The sequence below is a fragment of the Dreissena polymorpha genome, chromosome 3, assembly GCF_020536995.1.
Source record: "Dreissena polymorpha isolate Duluth1 chromosome 3, UMN_Dpol_1.0, whole genome shotgun sequence".
Classification (NCBI taxonomy): domain Eukaryota; kingdom Metazoa; phylum Mollusca; class Bivalvia; order Myida; family Dreissenidae; genus Dreissena; species Dreissena polymorpha.
Genome location: NC_068357.1, coordinates 147,998,853 through 148,020,443, shown reverse-complemented (window position 1 = coordinate 148,020,443; position 21,591 = coordinate 147,998,853). Strand labels below are relative to the sequence as shown.

Below are 21,591 nucleotides of genomic sequence, written 5' to 3'. Positions count from 1 at the left end.
AAAAATGGCATGAATATACCAAAGCAGAAACAAGAATAAAAAAGACATGCAACAAAACATTAAAAATAATACAAAGAAACATGCTAAATGCTTCAAATCATAAATAACTGGGGTTCTATTCAAGTAGCTTTATTATTAAGTTTACACTTAAGTTAAGAAATTCCTTAAATTATTTTCTTATGTTAAATTTGATTTTTTTTCAACAAAGAATGAGACACCGCATATTTCTTGCCAATATTTATTTGAAACACTTAAAGAAAGTTAAACAAATCTTAAATTTAAAAGACAAACTACACTGAGTAAAGTTATTTTTAACTTAATTAGCTACTGGAATACTGCCCATGAAGTATATGAAAAAATAAAAAGCAATTCATACCAGAAGGGAATTCAAATGTGCAGGTGGATTAACTATAACATGTACGTTAAAATTCATGACTTCAGTAAGCTAAGGCATTGCATGCATACACATTTTCATAGACTAGCTATAGGGTTTTATTCACTTAACTGTTTGTGATTTGTAAATGTCCTCAATGAATAATATTTATATCATTTTAACAATGATTGGAAGAAGATGTTTGATAGCTAGTCTAAGAAAAATAAAATGTATAAAATGAGAATAAACTGTTGTAAATGACATGCATTGACCTACATTAATTTTAAATAAAACTTCCACCAGAAGACATCTAAATATCTGTAAAAAGAACTAGCAAAACTCTTGTAGTATGAGTATAGAAAATATGTTTTTCAACATGTTAACTACATATACACAGTTAATGTAATGTTGTTTTTTTTCAAATGTTCACTATAAATTCAGTTCATGGCAAGTGGCATGTGCCTGATACCAATTCAATGATATACATATTAATCACTTGATGTGCTCTGAACCACTATCTTAAGGTCACCTGCTCTATAGTCCTCTTGTAAATTGTAGGCATAAATATTACTGTCATTTTCATACTAAACATTATACCACTCATCAAATCCTGGAACCACTGAGATCACATTACCGTTGTACACCTTTCTCTCGGCTCCTTCTAAGAATGTATGCTCAATGAATTTTCCCACCAATACAGGAATTCCAGTGCTTTGTTTTTCATGCGTTGGTGTAGCCAATGTGTCTTGAATCAATTTCAAAACATTCTGCTGTAGCTGTGCCACTGAAAGTTGGATGTACTTCACTTCCTGATCTTTACGCGAAAAGTTGTAAACCTGTTTGTCACTGTGCTTCTGCTTTAAGACCTTTTTTCGAAACCTTAATTGAGCTTGCAACGCATTCCTCTTTTGAGAGTCTGTTTTCAATCTTCCTAGTCCTTCATTCACCTGTTCACAACTTTGCCATAGGCCATAATCACAAACATCTTGCGTCATGTTCCCGAGCGCAACAAGCCTCTTCTTCTCCTTTTCTTCAAGTTCTTGTTTCCTTCTCTGCTGAATTTCAATGTGTTTGGCCTCTATTTCTCTCAGTCTTGTGTGGAACATTCTTCGAATCACCTTACCTTCCCTTCCCAAAATAAAATACGCTTTTTACCAAAATACGCTTAAAAAAGTGTATTTTTTCTGCGCTTTTTACTAAAAGTGTATTAATTCTGCACCTTTTTCATTAGTAAGTGCACTAAAGTGTATTTTTTCTGTATCTTCATTTTCTTCAAGCGTATTTTTCTGTACTTTTTTATCTAAGAAGTGTATCTTTTTCAAAACAAGTGTATCTTTTGTAGACAAAGCGTATCTTTTTATGCAAGAAGTGCATTTTTGTGCATTTAATTGTATCTTCTTATTTGTCAAAAAATACGCTTTCTGTACAAGTGTATCTTCTTAAAAATAAGTATAACTCTAATATTCTGTGTATTTTTAATCATTTGACTTAATCAGAACACTATAGGAAATAACTGAAGTTAAAGGACAGCAAATTGTCTTTAATAGCAGGCTTGTACTGAATTCTTTCTTATCTTCACATTATATTAATGGTCTTATTGTTGAAATTTGTCTGCTCATAAAATTAAACAACCTACATAAGTGTTTTTTTTAAAGTTTATTCAAAACATGTAATACGCAATATATCACTATGATGTGAGAAATCATTAAAATAACAAGAGCACCGCCTTGCGGGTGCAGACCGCTCATCTATTTTCTTTTTAAAGGTGAAGGGACTCTCATTTTCAATCACAAAGGAGGGAGGAGTGGAGTGAAGAGGGGTGTATAGTGTGGGGTTGTGGACATTTATTACATTATCTTCCAAAAAAGCGAAAAAAAAAAAAAAAAAAAAAAAAATCGGGGGGGGGGGGGTATAGTGTGAGGGTGTGGTGATAATTTGTGAGATGATCTTAAAAAAAAAAAAAAAAAAAAAAAAAAAAAATCAAAAAAAAAATTTGGGGGGGGGGGGTGGGGGGGGTGGGGTGGGGGTATAGTGTGAGGGTGTGGTGGTCATTTGTGAGATGATCTTATAAAAAAAAAAAAAAAAAAAAAAAATTAGGGGGGGGGGGGGAGGGGGGGAGGGGGGGGAGGGCACGGGGGATGGTTTGGGTGAAGTCTATTGTGGTATGTCAGGTAAGAGTAGTTTCATCAAAGTATCAATCAAATCTAATCATAAATAAAGAAGTTATGGCAATTTTAGCAAAATTTAATAATTTGACCTTGAGAGTCAAGGTCATTCAAAGGTCAAAGTAAAATTCAAGTTGCCAGGTACAGTAACCTCATGATAGCATGTAAGTATTTGAAGTTTGAAAGCAATAGCCTTGATACTTCGAGTGGATCGAAACACAAAATTTAACCATATATTAAAAGTTACTAAGTCAAAAAAGGGCCATAATTCCGTAACAATGACAACCAGAGTTATGCAACTTGTCCTTTTACTGTACCCTTATGATAGTTTGTGAGTGTTCCAAGTATGAAAGCAATATCTATGATACTTTAGGGGTAAAGTGACCAAAACATAAATCTTAACCAAATTTTCAATTTTCTAAGTATAAAGGGCCCATAATTCCGTCCAAATGCCAGTCAGAGTTACATAACTTTGCCTGCACCGTCCCCTTATGATAGTTCATAAATCTTGCAAGTATGAAAGCAATAGCTTTGATACTGTAGGAATAAAGTGGACCTAAACACAAAACTTAATCAAATTTTCAATTTTCTAAGTATAAAAAGGGCACATAATTCTGTCAAAATGCCAGTCAGAGTTACATTACTTTGCCTGCACAGTCCCCTTATGATAGTTAGTAAGTGTTGCAAGTATGAAAGCAATAGCTTTGATGCTTAAGGAATAAAATGGACCTAAACACAAAACTTAACCAAAATTGTCAATTTTCTAAGTATAAAAAGGGCACATAATTCTGTCAAAATGCATGCCAGAGTTATCTAACTTTGCCTGCCCAGTCCCCTCATGATAGTAAGTAAGTGTACCAAGTTTGAATGCAATAGCATTGATACTTACTGAGAAAAGTGGAACTAAACGCAAAACTTAACCAAAATTTGCAATTTTTTAAGTACAAAAAGGGCACATAATTCTGTCAAAATGCACGCCAGAGTTATCTAACTTTGCCTGCCTAGTCCCCTCATGATAGTAAGTAAGTGTACCAAGTTTGAATGCAATAGCATTGATACTTTCTGAGAAAAGTGGACCTAAACGCAAAACTTAACCGGACGCCGACGCCAACGCCAACGCCAACGCCAACGCCAACGCCAACGCCGACGCCAAGGTGATGACAATAGCTCATAATTTTTTTTCAAAAAATAGATGAGCTAAAAATGTAATAATTAACTATCTATCTATTTTGTATCTGTCTGTCTATTCTAATCAATATTAAACTAGAAATGGCGCGGCAGAGGCCGACGCGTATCCCCACGCCGAATGTTTGACCTAGGTGTGCCCCAGGGTTGGTAATGGGGCCATGCATAGCTGAGATTGACCGTATTGTCATAAGAGAAGTTCATCATCAATTAGAAGTGAATTGGTGTAGAAATGAAGAAGTTATAGTAAAAGGCAATTTTGGGTGGGTGTGACATATGTGGGCAGGGCGCCCCAGGGTTGGTAATTGTGCCATGCATAGTTGAGATTGACCATATTGTCATAAGAGAAGTTCAGTATCAATTTGAAGTGAATCGGTGTAGAAAAGAAGAAATTATAGTAAAAGGCAATTTTGGGTGGGTGTGGTCTATGTGGGCGGGGCCCCAGGGTTGGTAATGGGGCCATGCATAGTTGAGATTGACCGTATTGTCATAAGAGAGGTTCAGTATCAATTTGAAGTGAATCGGTGTAGAAATGAAGAAATTATAGTAAAAGGCAATTTTGGGTGGGTGTGGTCTATGTGGGCGGGGCGCCCCAGGGTTGGTAATAGGGCCATGCATAGTTGAGATTGACTGTATAGTCATAAGAGAAGTTCAATATCAATTTGAAGTGAATCGGTGTAGAAATGAAGAAATTATAGTAAAGGCAATTTTGGGTGGGTGTGGTCTATGTGGGCGGGGCCCCAGGGTTGGTTATGGGGCCATGCATAGTTGAGATTGACCCTAATGTCATAAGAGAAGTTCAGTATCAATTTGAAGTGAATCGGTGTAGAAATAAAAAATTATAGTAAATGGAATTTTTTGGTGGGTGTGGCCTATGTGGGCGGGCGCCCCAGGGTTGGGATTGGGGCCATGCATAGTTGAGATTGACCCTAATGTCATAACAAAAGTTCAGTATGAATTTGAAGTGAATCCGTGTAGAAATGAAAAAATTATAGTAAATGGAAATTTTTGGTGGGTGTGGCCTATGTGGGCGGGGCACCCCAGGGTTGGGAATGGGGCCATGCATGGTTGAGATTGACCGTATTGTTATAAGAGAGGTCCAGTATCAATTTGAAGTGAATCGGTGTAGAAATAAAGAAGTAAATGTAAAATAACCTAAAAAAATGAGTGATAATTTCTGACGCGGCCCCACCCCAACCGCTATAACTTTTGACCCAGGGGTCAGATCAAAATTCCAAATAGTGCAGGGTCGCACATATGCTCATAGCTACCATGTGTGTATGTTTCAAGGTTCTAGTGCTTTTAGTGTAGGAGGAGATAGTGGCCAGGACGGACGGACAGACAGACAGACAGACAGACAGACAGACAGACAGACAGACAGACAGACAGACAGACAGACAGACAGACGGACGGACGGACGGACGGACGGCGGAGATAACCACAATATCCCCACCTTTTTTTCAAAAAGCGTGGGGATAAAAATATCTGGTTAAATAACAATTATGAATTAAGTCAATAAATAACACTTTCCAATAAATTGAAATAAGTGTAAATGTTCTGTCAAATAAAAATATGTTTAAAAGCAATATTTTAAACTGTTGCCATTCACATTCAGTTTCATATGATACCATCATACCCATTTTCTTAATTTGCAATAAAATAATAAGATGCCAAACATGACCTGTGTTACATAAACAGTCAACAAAATAACAAGACAATACCTAAAAACACCCCTTTTCACACCACTAACAATAAACAGATAACAATCTGTCAGGCATTCAGAGTTAAACAGGGTACTGATTATGTAGGGGCAGATAAGGCTACTGATAGGGGTTGCCCGGTTTACAGTCAACTCATACCTAAGTCAACTCGCACGGTAGTCAACTCGCACGTTTTTTGGTTAACTCGCACGGAAGTTAATTCGTACCTAAGTCAACTCGCACGGTAGTCAAAATATTGATGTATTAATGGGTTCTAAAGGAGTAATTTATGCATAAAAACAAATGCTTAATACTTTCAGAGTTTACTTAATACTTTTTATTGAAAAATATTTACAAAATAACAACAAAAAAATCACAAAATATTGTTTATACCATGGTAACGTTATCGGCACATCAAAACTGACATTTTAAGTACTTTTAAAAATATATTTTTTAATAATGATTTTTATTTTATTACATTATTAAAACACATTATAAAAGCTTTATATATGTACACAAATAGACATACATCTATGTACTTTTATTGTAATATTTATTTCAATATATTTACACACAGTATCATAGCTTTACAATATGTACACAAGTAGACATACATCTATATACTTTTCTTTTAATATTTATTTCAATATTTACACACACTAACAAAGCTTTACAATATGTACACAATGAGACATACATCTATATATTTTTTCAATATGTTCACACATATAAACAAAGATTTACAATATATACACAAGGCGACATACATCTATATAATTTTTTTTAAATATTTATTTCAAATATTTTCACACATAATCAAAGGTTTACAATATATACACAAGGAGACATACATCTATATACTTTTGTTTTAATATTTTTTTCAAAACGTTCACACAATCAAAGATTTACAATATATACACAAACAGAGATACATCTAAGTATTTTTTATTTTATTTTTTATTTTAATATTTACAAGATATTTACATTGTAGTTCAATCAAGCACAGTGCTTGTACTTTGTGCTCATCTGTTTTATACATCTTTTCAAGCACAGTGCTTGTACTTTATTATTATATTATAGTATGAAATGACATGAATGGTACTTACCGGTTTCGCATGTTCGGTGTTGCCATTTTTGGCAACTATCGCATTCACATTCCTTGAACACAATATACACGGATAATCCATCAGACACAAAACGCATGAATTCACTATACGTATGTATTCCGTAGCACATATATGTTGATAATGATAACCTATTCTTAATTAAGTCGATTTATATACATAACTAAGAAACTTTGATCTATTATGAAATAATCACATGCAACAAACATCACCTAATTTTCGTTTTAGTTTTCTTTAATTATTCACACCTGATTATAAAAGTAAAACATTTTAATTACAAGCTAAATTATATTACAAGCTAAATTAACATTCTCCGTTTTGTGACAAACATTAAAGTATCACTGATTAATTATCATACCAATTTAGTTTAATTGATTACAGGGCCGTACCCAGGATTTTTTTACTGGGGGGGGGGGGGCCAACCGGGGAGGGTTTGGGAGGGGTCCCCCCTCCATATATATATACTTTTTTTAATTTGGCACTTTGCAAGGTGAATTTTAATGCTTATAAAAACCGTATTTTGTGATATGAATTAATGGAATATAACACGTAAATCAGCACATTTCGGATGTCTTAAGCTTTAAACATTGGTGTGAATTCACAACAATATTAAAAGCTTTAGATTTCCGAAACTTACAGGTTTAAACTGACGATTATCCACATCAACTCTCGTATTGCTTCCACCATTTATTTCACAAATCAATAACATCACAGGTTTTTTTTAGTCTGATTTTTTGGGAAAGACCTTGCCATTTTTGAGGAAAAAAATTGCGCGAAACGGCTTATTTTTTGGGGAAATAATGAAAGTCTTAAATAATCAATTTAACATATTTTACTGTTTTCAAACAAATTCAAGAAATTGATTCAATTTTCATTTTTTTACCAATGAGCCATTAATAGGCTAATATTACTCAATTCTCGGTACTCAATTATTTTAAATACTGAATTCTGCCTAATTCTTATCTGTTGCTTGACAAATTTATGAATCTGTTTTTCTTTTAAACAAACATGTTAACTATCTCATCGTTGTCTTTTTCAGTGATTTCCTTTCAAAAATTATAAATACTCAGTTTTAATACCTTTGTCAGTGTTTTTGTTCCGGTTCAAATTCAGGGCCCTATTTTCAATGCAAAAAGTATATATTGGGACCTAAAAATTCCCAATAAAAGGTTTCCAAAAAAAAAAAATTAAACTTTTAGAAGGGAAAAATACGTCTAGGGCCTTCTCAAAGAAGGAAAAAAACCTGCGTCGGCAATTATCAGACCATAGTCTACGACCTCCTGTAGCAGTTGCTTCCATTCGCTGCACTTATCAAAATACATGTTTCATCAACCATCGATAGATGAAGCATTCAGGATCACATTGGGGGACTGATCAGAAATGTGTGTACAAGGCGATAAGAAAACATTGCCTAGAGGCTTATCTCGATTGGCGAGCGTTAATCCCCTTGTTTATCAGGGACAATAAAACATAGGTGCTCTTTTGTTTTGAGGGAAAGTGTAATGTGGGCCCTTGCACGAGTAAAAAATTGCAGTGGGCCGATCATTAAAAAAAAAGTTCGACATCCAGCTGGGGGGCCCGGGCCCCTGGCCTGGGTACGGGCCTGGATTAATGCTTTGCCATTTTAATAATTGTTAGTTGTATATAAGACCTTTCACACCTATTACAAACATTCATATAACCCGTGAAAAACACCGACCACAAGTGTAAAAGAGCCATTAAATGTGACAACCGTATATTCAGATTATTGAAAAAGGACATAATTATTATTATTTTTACTTATAAACTTCTTATAAACTACTGATCATATTACATCCTTCATCTATTTCTAAATATTTTTTCGAGGCGTGCAAGTTGACTTTGAAAAGTGCGAGTTGACCAGAAATGCCGTGCGAGTTGACCAAAAAAGTGCGAGTTGACTACCGTGCAAGTTGACTTAGGTACGAGTTGACCGGCACCCGGGTTGCCCAGACATAAGGCTGGAATGAGGTATAAGACTTTTGATTGGTTCAAATTTTTGCACAGGAAATTATTTGAAAACAACAACTTTTGAAAAACAAGCTGGTTTCAGCAATTGAATATTGAGCTAAATTAAATTAACATTGAGACTTATAATTGTTCTGTAAAATGTATTGAAATTTTGTGTGATGAAAACAATTTACTACAATTTGGAAATCAACAATAAGTTTGTTGGAAAAGAGGTTCAACTGTTGTTTTTTTGGAATACTGAAAAACAGTTTTAACAGGTTTGTATTGCCATTTCTTCATCCTTTTTTATATTTAGTTTATTGAATTAATTATGATCATTATTATATTTATGTATTGTCACTGGGAAATGTAAATTGATAAGTTAATGTATTGCAATTTAAAGGAAAAACAACACAATTTGAAGCAAATATAGATAAACATACACATGACAAAGTGTAAATGTTGTGTACAGTGAATTGTTGTGGTTTTGTTTTATGATTATTGTCATCTTTGTTGTTATTTATAGATATTTCTGGTTATTACTGAACAGATTTCTTTCCCTCATATTTTAATATTGAAGGTTAAACTCTTGCCCCAAGAGCAAAAGGGGTTATCATACTACCTGATGTATGGACTTATACACCAGGCTTTTACCCTGCACGAGCTGGCCAACTTGAGGGGAACTGAAGTGGGCAAACCTTGCCCTGTCCTTGAACAAGAAAGCTGGATTTGTTGAGAGGTAAAACTAGACAGGTTATTGCATTTTAAAAGCGTCACAATTCTGACCAATGTGACAAATATTTTTAGAGTTTGAAATGAGATGAAAGTAAATTACAAGCTTTGGAAATTTACCAATTGTAAATATTTTGTCAAAACTTCTTTTTTTGGTTCCAAAGTATCATTAAAGCTGAACTCCAGCATGAAACCAGGGAGGTGAAGGCCATCGCACAGGCTATGTGCCGACTATTCACTCCCCACCAGCTTGTGACTTGCTCCATGAAGGGAGCAACAACTACAACGGGGTCACCAAGACCAAGCCTCCCCACTGCTGAGAGAAATGCAATCATTGGTACTTTTTCTTCATCATAAAAATTTGAAGTACCAGTTACCGGTTTAGAAATTCAATACACAACCTACAAATATTTTTCAGATCACTTACTGTTTAAGGTCACATAAATGATCATTATATTACATCATTTGTGAAAAGGTTTTTTTTTTTATTATCCAAGTGACAGTTAACAATGTTTGTTTTTTTAATTCATGAAGACAGGATTGAAAAACTTTGTGCGTGTCTCTAGTCACTGTCTCCAGGACAATCAGTTCTAAACTCATTTGTGTTGACTTCCTTAATATGCAAATATTTAACCTCTTTTTCTGGCTAGAGTATTTTCTGTTTAAGAACAGATTTTGTTTTTTTGGCATGTTTTTAAAATGAATAGTCAATTATATTTTTTCAGATGTCATAGCCAAAACCTTTGACAAGCCTCTGGTGGATGTTGAAGAAAAGATGAGAGGTTGTTTAAGGCGTCTGCGGCTGATGCACAAGTAGACTGAAGTCTTTGTAAATAAAATGTGCTGTTAAAATGATTATTTAACCATTGTTTTCACTTTGTTATATAGATTTGCACCTGTTGCAACAAAATTAACTTATTTTTGTGCTCCCGGTAGGGTCTCATATAGCAATAAGCAGTTGAACTGTTCGTCTGTCTGTCTATCCGTCCGAAAACTTTAGCATTGGTCATAACTTTTGCAATATTGAAAAAAGCAAGGAAGAAAGTATGGGGACAGGGAAACATGCTGTTAAAAATGCCTGATTGTATGCTGTGATTTCGTTGAATGTAGATATGTTATTTAATGTTAATAAATATGTTTATTTACAAAGTTTATTTGCTGTACTTGTTTCAGTTCATATTTAAACTGGCCACTTTTCATATCCAAATGAATGTATCTTAAAAATACTCATTTTTCAAAGATACACTTAAGTGTATCTTTATCTATCTTAAAAATACTCGTTTTAAAAAGATACACTTGAGTGAATTTTAAGTGCACTAATACTCTTAAAAATACACTCGAGCGTATTTTTTTAATAAAATACACTTGTGTGTATTATAAGTGCGTTAATGCGCTTAAAAATTCACTTGAGCGTATTTTTTATAAAATACACTTGAGTGTATTTTATGTGCACTAAAACGCTTAAAAATATGCTCGAGCGTATTTTTTTATAAAATACACTTGAGTGTATTTTAAGTGCACTAATACACTCAAAAATACGCTTGAGCGTATTTTTTAGTACAAAAAAATACACTTGAGTGTATTAATGCACTTAATTAACGCAGTTAAAATGCACTTAAATACACTTGAAGTGCAGTTTCTGGGGAACAAATAAAACTGAAGCGTATTAGTGCACTTTAGTACACTTAAATACACTTAAAAATACACTTAAGCGCATTAATACACTTGAAAAGTGTATTTTTTGAGAGAAAATGCAGAAAAGAACACATTTTTTTGCACAGAAAAATGCACTTGGTAAAGTGAATAATACGGTGCCAATACCGCTGCGTTTTGTGCGCATTAAATGCGCATTTAATGCGCATTTTACACACTTTTTCGGGAAGGGTTCCTTCAAGCAACTCTCAAGCAATCTGTCTTTTTCCTCTGCATTCAATCCTGCCAACCAGAGCCTGCCTTTGTTGTGTGAATACATGAGGTACGCCTCATTAGTCAGCAAAGTTGCGTTTGGACGATATCTTAACAACTAATCAAGCTGTCCAAAAACGAACTCGGGAAGTTTGTTGTGCTTTATTACAGACCGTGTTTCCTCTATCAAGGCATCTGATTCCTGAACAAATTTTCCACCAGGCAATTGATCTGCAACCATTCTATACAGTAGTTCATGCATTGATAGAAAGAGTGCTTGCAGCAGGGGATACAACATTTCGGTTAATTGTTCATTCTCCTCGAACAAACTTCCTGTCTGGCTGTCATGTGCAAGCTCAGTTTCAAAAGGAAATTCCTCTCCAGACACAAACTTTGTAATACACTCTACATCATTTGCACCCTTCAGCAAGAAATCAACCAATGTTTTATACTTAACATTCATTTCTAACACATGACCAGCTGATTCAAGGAGTTTCCAAAGTGGCCCGGTGATTAATTTGGAAATAAGCCCAAAAGCCTTCAATCCAGCTAAATATAAGTTTTCTTTTATGTCTAATGTCACTGCTTTAAGTAGGTCATTACTTGCACCATGTACTTTATCAAGGAACTCTGAAATTGCCTGACAATGGTGGTACACTGACAACGCCAAACTGAAGGTTAGATTGAATCTGTTGTGCTTAAAGCGAACAATGTTATTCTTTTCTCCCAACGATGTCAGATAAGTTTGCCATGGTAAACAGACACCATTTTTCTCATCTTGGCCTACTGCAAACGCTTTAGACGCCGTTCTTATAAGTCGTAAAGTTCCACTTTCACTTTTTTTATATCTTTTCAGTTCAGGGCGCACTGATGAACCAATATCTCTACCGTCAAGAAAGTTTTTTTCAAAGTTCTTCACTGTTTTTTCGCACATATCTGCCATCCCTACCAAAAAATGAAGTCCACAAAAGAAGTAGTTCATATGTGTAATTTTTTCCTTTTCGAAATCATTCAGATCATCCCAGCCCAGGTAAACATCAGGCAACACTTGTGTACGGTATTGTTCAAGCAAGACATTAAAAGTTTCCTCAGTAGATGCTCTATCTGACATTGTGTCTCTTATGTTAGCCAGTATTTTGTAGCCTAAATTCATGTCATTTTCTTGTTCTTTGTGGAAGCAGTAGTTTTCAATATCAGCAAGTATTTCTTTTAGCGTTTCAAGAGTACTGTGGCCACTTTAACAACAACCATTTCTCTGAAACCGATGATGTATGAGTTTTGTTCTTCATCTGTGACAAGATATGTTTGCAAACATTTACCATATTTTCTGGTCTCAACTGTATATAACGTAGTGTTTCGGCTAAAACACGGTATTGGTGCTGAAAGTAGTCTCACTTACTCAAAAAAATGAAATTGTAGATACAGCATTTCCTTGGTGTTATTTTTAAAGCTCAAGGTATCCCCTACTCAAATCAAGTTGAATTTTATTTGATCATGCATGCATTATTTTTTTAACATTTAACATTTTCATCCTATGGTATAATACAAGTTACAGACACTACACTAGTCATATAACATGCAAGAAAAACATAGCAGAACTTCAAAACTTCAGATATTTTCTCTTAAACATCAACTACAGGTTATAAACTGTTCATAAAAGGTAGAATTGCATGCTCATAAGTTTGGTTACAGACATTACCAAAATATATGATTCCAAAAAACAGTTGCAGAATGGCATAAAGCATTAAAAATGCACTATAAAAGCAAGTTTACATAAAAACAGTGACTTGAACATTATATCAAATGATTTTTGATCTGTTAGAATTTTAGTTAAAACACATTTTTTGTGTACATGATCTGAGTTGGTTACAGACACTACACATGGGGTAACAATAGCTGTCCAGGAGACGTGTAGCTTGACAATTCTCATTGCTGGGCACATACAAGTCAAAGAAGACTAATCTGACATTATGAGTTTGGCATCTCATATGAATTGGCACACCTGTATAGAGTTTCAAATTAATATAATCTAGAATTTCATTATGCAGCAATAAGCATTACCAAATAATATGCGGAAAACTTTCCAAACATTTCAGTGTACAAAAAAAATGTAATTTTGCAAGCAGCAAATCAGTGATGTATTTATAACCCTTTGTTACACTAGCTATCAAGATAATCACAGAGAAGTTTAAGCTTAAAGTAATGTTTGCACTGAATTTGAATTTGCGAAGTCCACTTTCAATAATATCTCTGGATCTTGTGCGCTATAAACAAGATGACATCTATTGATTCCTGTAAACAGTCATCTCTTCCAGGCCAAATTTGCTTAACTTTCAAACTAAATGTATTTCAATCTGATTTCTGTTCCAAAGCAAACACTAAAATGTCCTTTGATTCCATTCTTTTGCTCTAGCCTAGCAGCTACGAAGGCATCATAGTTGTATTTTAGCTTCTCATATTTTCGTTTGTTCTCCCAATGCTTAACCTTCATGCAGCCAAACCTTAAGTCTTATTTTTTATTTTATGCTTTCCGGTGGTTTATAGAGAAATATCAGTGAATTAAAACTGATCATTTCACTGTTTCAAACAGTGAAAATTATCAGTGAAAATTATCGATAATTTTCACTGTTTCCTGTGAAATGACGTCATTGTTTTACGAAATGAAGCCATTATCGCAGCGAAATTCTTTAGTTAAACTCTTTAAAAATGTATATAAACTGTAAAAAAAAGCATAAAATAAAAAGAAAATTTGTTGGATTCGGCGGAATATCGATTTTAATTCACTCGTGATAATAGAAAAAATATATTTATCACTCGTGGCTGCGCTACTCATGAAAATATTATTTTATATGATCACTAGTGAATTCAAATCGATAATCCACCGAATCCAACAAATATCCTCTATATCTTTTTTTTTTGCTTGATTTATCTTTGCTTCCTGAAACAAGAACGGAAACAAAATTCATTTTCCTTTCTTCAAAGTTTCTGCTTCTAATTAAAGTATAAGAATGTAAATTTATATACATGTAGTGTAAAGCATACAGTGCGCATGTCTTCATTGATCCATTCATAAGCAAAGGATAAATGCAGCCATTTGGATCAAAGTAAAAACAGAAGTTACTTCAGACATGGTTAAAACTCATCACTTTAGCTTTAAAAATGATTTCATATGCTCTTTGATAGCATGAAAAATAATAAGTTAAATGTGTTGGCATTGTAGAGTCTGTAACCATATGACCATCAAAACAAACTGTTTGATATTGTGTCTGATCTCAGTAAATTCTCAAATGGTTTTGTTTGGATTTACTGTTCTCATGATATTTAATGAAAACAAGGGCTGTTTGTAAAACATGCATGCCCCCCATATGGGCTCTCCGTTGTAGTGACAGCCATTGTGTAAATATGTTTTTTGTCACTGTATGTCAATGACCTGTGAAATGTATCCAATTAATAGTGCAAAAACCAATCAGGACCTATACTAATCAATTATATCCATTATATGATTGAGTCTTTGATTTTTTGGATTCCTTTCACACATTTTGACTTATTTGACAATATGTGAAACGTACACACAATTTGTAATGTTTTATTTATTAATGGTAATGAAACATGTTATTTATAGCAGTTAACTCCCCTAGTCAATGACCACCATAGATAGCAATGCAATCTGATTAAAAATAGCCAAAGCTAGTGTTGTGTATTGGGCAAATGTTTACAAGTGCAACTTGACCACATGACCAGTAACATGTGTTTACCACACACAGAAGTCAGTTATGTAATAGACCATTAATTCCACTCCCAACTTTGGCCACTTGCCAAGATACTGACCAGTATCAGATGGGGTTGTGAAACTGTGTAAACAGTGAACACCAGTCCATGTAATACTGGCCTACCACTTGTACTAGTTGATTTGAAGTTAATACAGTAATGCATGTACAAATGAGACACTAAGCTCAAAAGTTAATTATATGTGCCTCTGAAAACTAACCAGAGGAGTGGGTTGAAATTTACAATCTTTACTTGGCATTTGAGGAAATCTGAACTCTCAGGGTTTGGATAGAACATCCCCAAATTAACTTTTCTTTACACTGTTGTTATTTTTGTTCAATACACAAATATTAACCTAACTTTACAAATCCTGTACAGTAAAGGAAACTAAATCTAAGTTGATATTTTAATATGCTTGATCCTATTTATGTATTAACATTGTTTTATACACACAAACTGTGTTGCTGTTTTTCAATTAACAAGCAGATTAAAATATAATTATATTTTTATGTATAATTTGAATTGACAAAATTAAATGCAAGTTGCGTAGCAAGAATTACATGTTTGATTTATTGTCAGTGAATCGTGACATTTTCTCAATGTTTCAGACCACCAGTTTGTCAAAGCTATCAACCGCTTGGATGGTCAATCTAAATAGAATTGACCCAGCAAATCACAACTGTACTGTTGCCATATAATATTACATATCATATTACATTGGTTTTTTAAATGTTGAATTCTCACGTCATTTCCATAAACATAGTATTTACTGGCACAGAAACAAAGGCTTATACATCATTATGAATGAACATGTGTCAAAAATTCAATTTGTAAGTCTCTTTACTGGACAGTGTGAAAACAGAATAAACTAGTGACCTGAAAATCAATAGGGGTCATCTGCGAGTCACGATCAATGTACCTATGAAGTGTCATGATCCTAGGCAAAAGCGTTCTTGAGTTATCATCCGAAAATCATTTTACTATTTCGGGTCACCGTGACCTTGACCTTTGACCTTGTGACCTCAAAATCAATAGGGGTCATCTGCGAGTCTTGATCAATCTACCCATGAAGTTTCATGATCCTAGGCGTATGCGTTCTTGAGTTATCATCCGGAAACCATTTTACTTTTTCGGGTCACCATGACCTTGACCTTTGACCTAGTGACCTCAAAATCAATAGGGGTCATCTGCGAGTCATGATCAATCTACCCATGAAGTTTCATGATCCTAGGAGTATGCATTCTTGAGTTATCATCCGGAAACCATTTTACTATTTCGGGTCACTGTGACCTTGACCTTTGACCTCAAAATCTTTAGGGGTCATCTGCAAGTCATGATCAATCTACCCATGAAGTTTCATGATCCTAGGCGTATGCATTCTTGAGTTATCATCCGGAAACCATTTTACTATTTCGGGTCACCTTGACCTTGACCTTTGACCTAGTGACCTCAAAATCAATAGGGGTCATCTGCAAGTCATGATCAATCTACCCATGAAGTTTCATGATCCTAGGCGTATGCCTTCTTGAGTTATCATCCGGAAACCAATTTACTATTTCGGGTCACCGTGACCTTGACCTTTGACCTAGTGACCTCAAAATCTAAAGGGTCATCTGCGAGTCATGATCAATCTACCTATGAAGTTTCATGATCCTAGGCATATGCGTTCTGGAGTTATCATACGACAACCACCTGGTGGACGGACCGACATACTGACCGACCGACCGTCTGACATGAGCGAAGCAATATACCCCCTCTTCTTCGAAGGGGGGCATAAAAACTATGTTTCCAATTGCATATTCTAGGAGATAATTGAAAACATGCCAGTTTATAGAAAGCTACACTATGAAGACAATTTATTTACATTAATATGATAAATATTTAAAATTTCAGACAGAAAATGTCTAAATAATGCACCTTAGACATCAGCAATGTAACACAAAATACAATTTTGTTTCATTTTACTCACATATAACAAAAAAGGTTTAAGGCTTACAGAAGGAAGTTTGTGGTTACAGACACTACGAATTTTAGCGTAGCATAATCAAAATGGTAGATACATACCTGAGTCATTACAAGAGGTTTGTTCTTGTCTTCTCTCCATATTAAAGGGTTGTATCATCGTAAAGAACACAGACATATTTAGATAAATCATTTTAGAAAAAGAAAATCAGGTTATATTGTTCCTAAATAAATTGTTCATAAATTAATTTCACAAGAATGCTTACAATATTTCATCCCAAGAGGTCTTGCATTACCCTTTTTGCACATTAATCTATTGCACAATGTATGATGTAACATTCCAACATAAAAGATGGAACTTTCTCATGGGTAAAACAAAATATTTATGAGAAATGGAACAGGGATTTTTTTCCTTCATTTTTTACACAATTTTGTAGTGTCTGTAACTTTTTCTAAGTAGTATTTTTTCAATAATGATAATATTTTAGCAAGGCAAATTTCATCCAACTTAGACATGACATGAATACACATTAGCAAATGTAGTATTTATACTTTTGCATGGAAAAACTTCTTAACTATTGCCACATAAAACTTTCAATGGTTACAGACAGAATTTTAAATAAAAAGATTTACCAATGAACTATCATTATTGCTTAAACCCCGGCTTATCTAGTAGTTTGAATGGGTTTTGTTCTTATCCTAATACATAACTGAATTTTTTATGTTAATACAAGTTTAATTTACTGAAATTTTGTACCAATAATTGGAGTATAACAATAAGTATATGTTTGAATTTTAGTGTTGAAACAAAATCCCTGCTAGTAGCATTTTACTTATAAAATCCATAATATTTTACCTATTTCATTAATTCAAGCAGCAAATCGTACCGGATACAAGTCTGTGTAAGATTATACCAATGTTTGCATCATTTGTTGCTGATATCAAGAGCAATTCTCATTTAAATCAATAGATTTTTTCAAATGAGACTGCATAACGCAAAAAAAAGGCCATTTTTAGAGCATGTTTCAAGGTATATCTCAAGAACGTGTAGCACTAGCCTCTTGAAATTTTCAGGAAAGTAAGATGGGTATATGCCAGTGTAGTGGACCTTTAGAATTAATTCCTATCTTGTATCTTTTTTCTTAGCCATGGATATAACATAAAACAAGAGCACCGCCTTGCGAGTGCAGACCGCTCATCTATTTTCTTTTTAAAGGTGAAGGGACTCTCATTTTCAATCACAAAGGAGGGAGGGGTGGAGCGAAGAGGGGTGCATAGTGTGGGGGCGTGGACATTTATTACATTATCTTCCAAAAATGCGAAAAAAAAAAAATTGGGGGGGGGGGGGGGGGGATTCTTGGGTGTGATGGTTGGACGGTATTTCAAACATAAAATAATAAAAATAAATATTTGTGTTTTTTAACCATTTCAAAAAAAAAATTGGGGGTGTGGGGGGGTCTAGTGTGAGGGTGTTGTGGTCATTTGTGAGGAAGGGGGGGGGGGGTATAGTATAGTGTGAGCGTGTGGTGGTCATTTGTGAGATGATCTTAAAAAAAAAAACAAAAAAAAAATTAGGGGGGGGAGGGAATTCGGGGGAAGGGGGGGAGGGAGGGGGAGGGGGGGGGGGTATTCTTGGATGCGATGGTTGGACAGTATTTCAAACATAAAATAATAAAAATAAATATTTGTGTTTTTTAACCGTTTCAAAAAAAAAATTGGGGTGTGAGGTGTGGGGGGGGTTTAGTATAGTGTGAGGGTGTGGTGGTCATTTGTGAGATGATGTTAAAAAAAAATAAAAAAAATTAGGGGGGGAAGGGATTCGGGGTGGTCATTTGTGAGATGATCATAAAAACAAAAAAATTAGGGGGGGGGGGGGGGGAATTCGGGGGGAGGGGGGGGGGTATTCTTGGATGCCATGGTTGGACAGTATTTCAAACATAAAATAATAAAAATAAATATTTGTGTTTTTTAACTGTTTCAAAAAAAAATAATTGGGGTGTGGGGGGGGGGGGTATAGTATAGTGTGAGGGTGTGGTGGTCATTTGTGAGATGATGTTAAAAAAAAACAAAAAAAACAAGATGTGTTTGAGAAACACAATGTCCCCTATATATATCCTTGACCTTGTGAAGGATGACCTTGACCTTGTGAAGGATGACCTTGACCTTTCACCACTCAAACTGTGCAGCTCCATGAGATACACATGCATGCCAAATATCAAGTTGCTATCTTCAATATTGCAAAAGTATTCATAAAATAAGCGATTTGGGCCACATATATTTGACCTCTGACCTTGAAGGATGACCTTGACCATGACCTTTCACCACTCAAAATGTGCAGCTCCATGAGGTACACATGCATGCCAAATATCAAGTTGCTTTCTTCAATATTGCAAAAGTATTCATAAAACAAGATGCGTTTGTGAAACACAATGTCCCCCTATATGACGTTTGACTTTGAAGGATGACCTTGAACTTGTGAAGGATGACCTTGACCTTTCACCACTCAAAATGTGCAGCTCCATGAGATACACATGCATGCCAAATATCAAGTTGCTATATTCAATATTGCAAAAGTATTCATAAAATAAGCGATTTGGGCCACATATATTTGACCTCTGACCTTGAAGGATGACATTGACCTTGACCTTTCACCACTCAAAATGTGCAGCTCCATGAGATGCATGTGCATGCCAAATATCAAGTTGCTATCTTCAATATTGCAAAAGTATTCATAAAATAAGCGATTTGGGCCACATATATTTGACCTCTGACCTTGAAGGATGACCTTGACCTTCACCTTTCAGCACTCAAAATGTGCAGCTCTATGAGATACACATGCATGCCAAATATCAAGTTGCTATCTTCAATATTGCAAAAGTATTCATAAAATGAGCGATTTTGGCCATATATATTTGACCTCTGACCTTGAAGGATGACCTTGACCTTGACCTTTCACCACTCACAATGTGCAGCTTCATAAGATACACATGCATGCCAAATATGAAGTTGCTATCTTCAATATAGCAAAAGTTATTGCAAAATGTTAAAGTTGGCGCAAACAGACAGACCAACAGACAGACCAACAGACAGGGCAAAAACAATATGTCCCCCACTACTATAGTGGGGAACATAATAAGCGATTTGGGCCACATATATTTGACCTCTGACCTTGAAGGATGACCTTGACCTTTCAACACTCAAAATGTGCAGCTCCATAAGATACACATGCATGCCAAATATCAAGTTGCTATCTTCAATATTGCAAAAGTATTCATAAAATAAGCGATTTGGGCCACATATATTTGATCTCTGACCTTGAAGGATGACCTTGACCTTTCAACACTCAAAATGTGCAGCTCCATAAGATACACATGCATGCCAAATATCAAGTTGCTATCTTCAATATTGCAAAAGTATTCATAAAATGAGCGATTTTGGCCACATATATTTGACCTCTGACCTTGAAGGATGACCTTGACCTTTCAACACTCAAAATGTGCAGCTTCATAAGATACACATGCATGCCAAATATGAAGTTGCTATCTTCAATATAGCAAAAGTTATTGCAAAATGTTAAAGTTGGCGCAAACAGACAGACAGACAGACCAACAGACAGGGCAAAAACAATATGTCCCCCACTACTATAGTGGGGGACATAAAATTAGGGGGGGGAGGGATTCGGGGGGGGGGGGGGAGGGGGGGAGGAAGGGCACGGGGGATGGTTTGCGTGGAGTCCATTGTGGTATGTCAGGTAAGAGTAGTTTTGTCAAAGTATCAATCAAATCTAATCATGTTATGGTTATGGCATTTTTAGCAAAATTTAATAATTTGACCTTGAGAGTCAAGGTCATTCAAAGGTCAAGGTAAAATTCAACTTGCCAGGTACAGTAACCTCATGATAGCATGAAAGTATTTGAAGTTTGAAAGCAATAGCCTTGATACCTTAGAAGTAAAAAGTGGATCTAAACACAAAATTTAACCATATAGTCATAGTTACTAAATCAAAAAAGGGCCATGATTCCGTAAAAATGACACCCAGAGTTATGCAACTTGTCCTTATACTGTACCCTTATGATAGTTTGCAAGTGTTCCAATTATGAAAGCAATATCTATGATAGTTTAGGGGTAAAGTGGACCAAAACACAAAACTTAACAATATTTTCAATTTTCTAAGTATAAAGGGCCCATAATTCCGTTAAAATGCCAGTCAGAGTTACATAACTTTGCCTGCACAGTCCCCTTATGATAGTTAATAAGTGTTGCAAGTATGAAAGCAATAGCTTTGATACTGTAGGAATAAAGTGGACCTAAACACAAAACTTAACCAAATTTTCAATTTTCTAAGTATAAAAAGGGCACATAATTCTGTCAAAATGCCAGTCAGAGTTACATAACTTTGCCTGCACAGCCCCCTTATGAAAGTTAGTAAGTGTTGCAAGTATGAAAGCAATAGCTTTGATACTTAAGGAATAAAATGGACCTAAACGCAAAACTTAACCGGACAATAGCTCATAATTTTTTTTCAAAAAATAGATGAGCTAAAAATGCAAATCAGCACCAATACCGTGTTTTAGCCGTTTGGTTTGTCAGTTAACACAGAAGATAACTGTTTCTGTGCTACTGCTAACTTGCTGTCTACGATCCTGTTAACTGTGGTTGCAGATGGAACTTTATCAACAGTTTTACCCAACAATGTTGCTACAGTCTTA

At 34.9% G+C, this 21,591-nt stretch overlaps 1 protein-coding gene and 1 long non-coding RNA gene across 3 annotated transcripts in view; one reads left to right on the top strand and one right to left on the bottom strand.

Moving 5' to 3' along the window:
• Positions 1-21,591, top strand: part of LOC127871909 (uncharacterized) — a 303,905-nt gene that overhangs the window by 189,561 nt on the left and 92,753 nt on the right. The window lies entirely within an intron of this gene.
• LOC127871917 (uncharacterized) lies at positions 19,287-20,181 on the bottom strand. The gene is made up of 3 exons (XR_008045607.1): positions 20,064-20,181; positions 19,522-19,654; positions 19,287-19,375 (listed from the first exon to the last, which is right to left on the bottom strand). It is a non-coding gene; the product is annotated as an uncharacterized LOC127871917 (long non-coding RNA).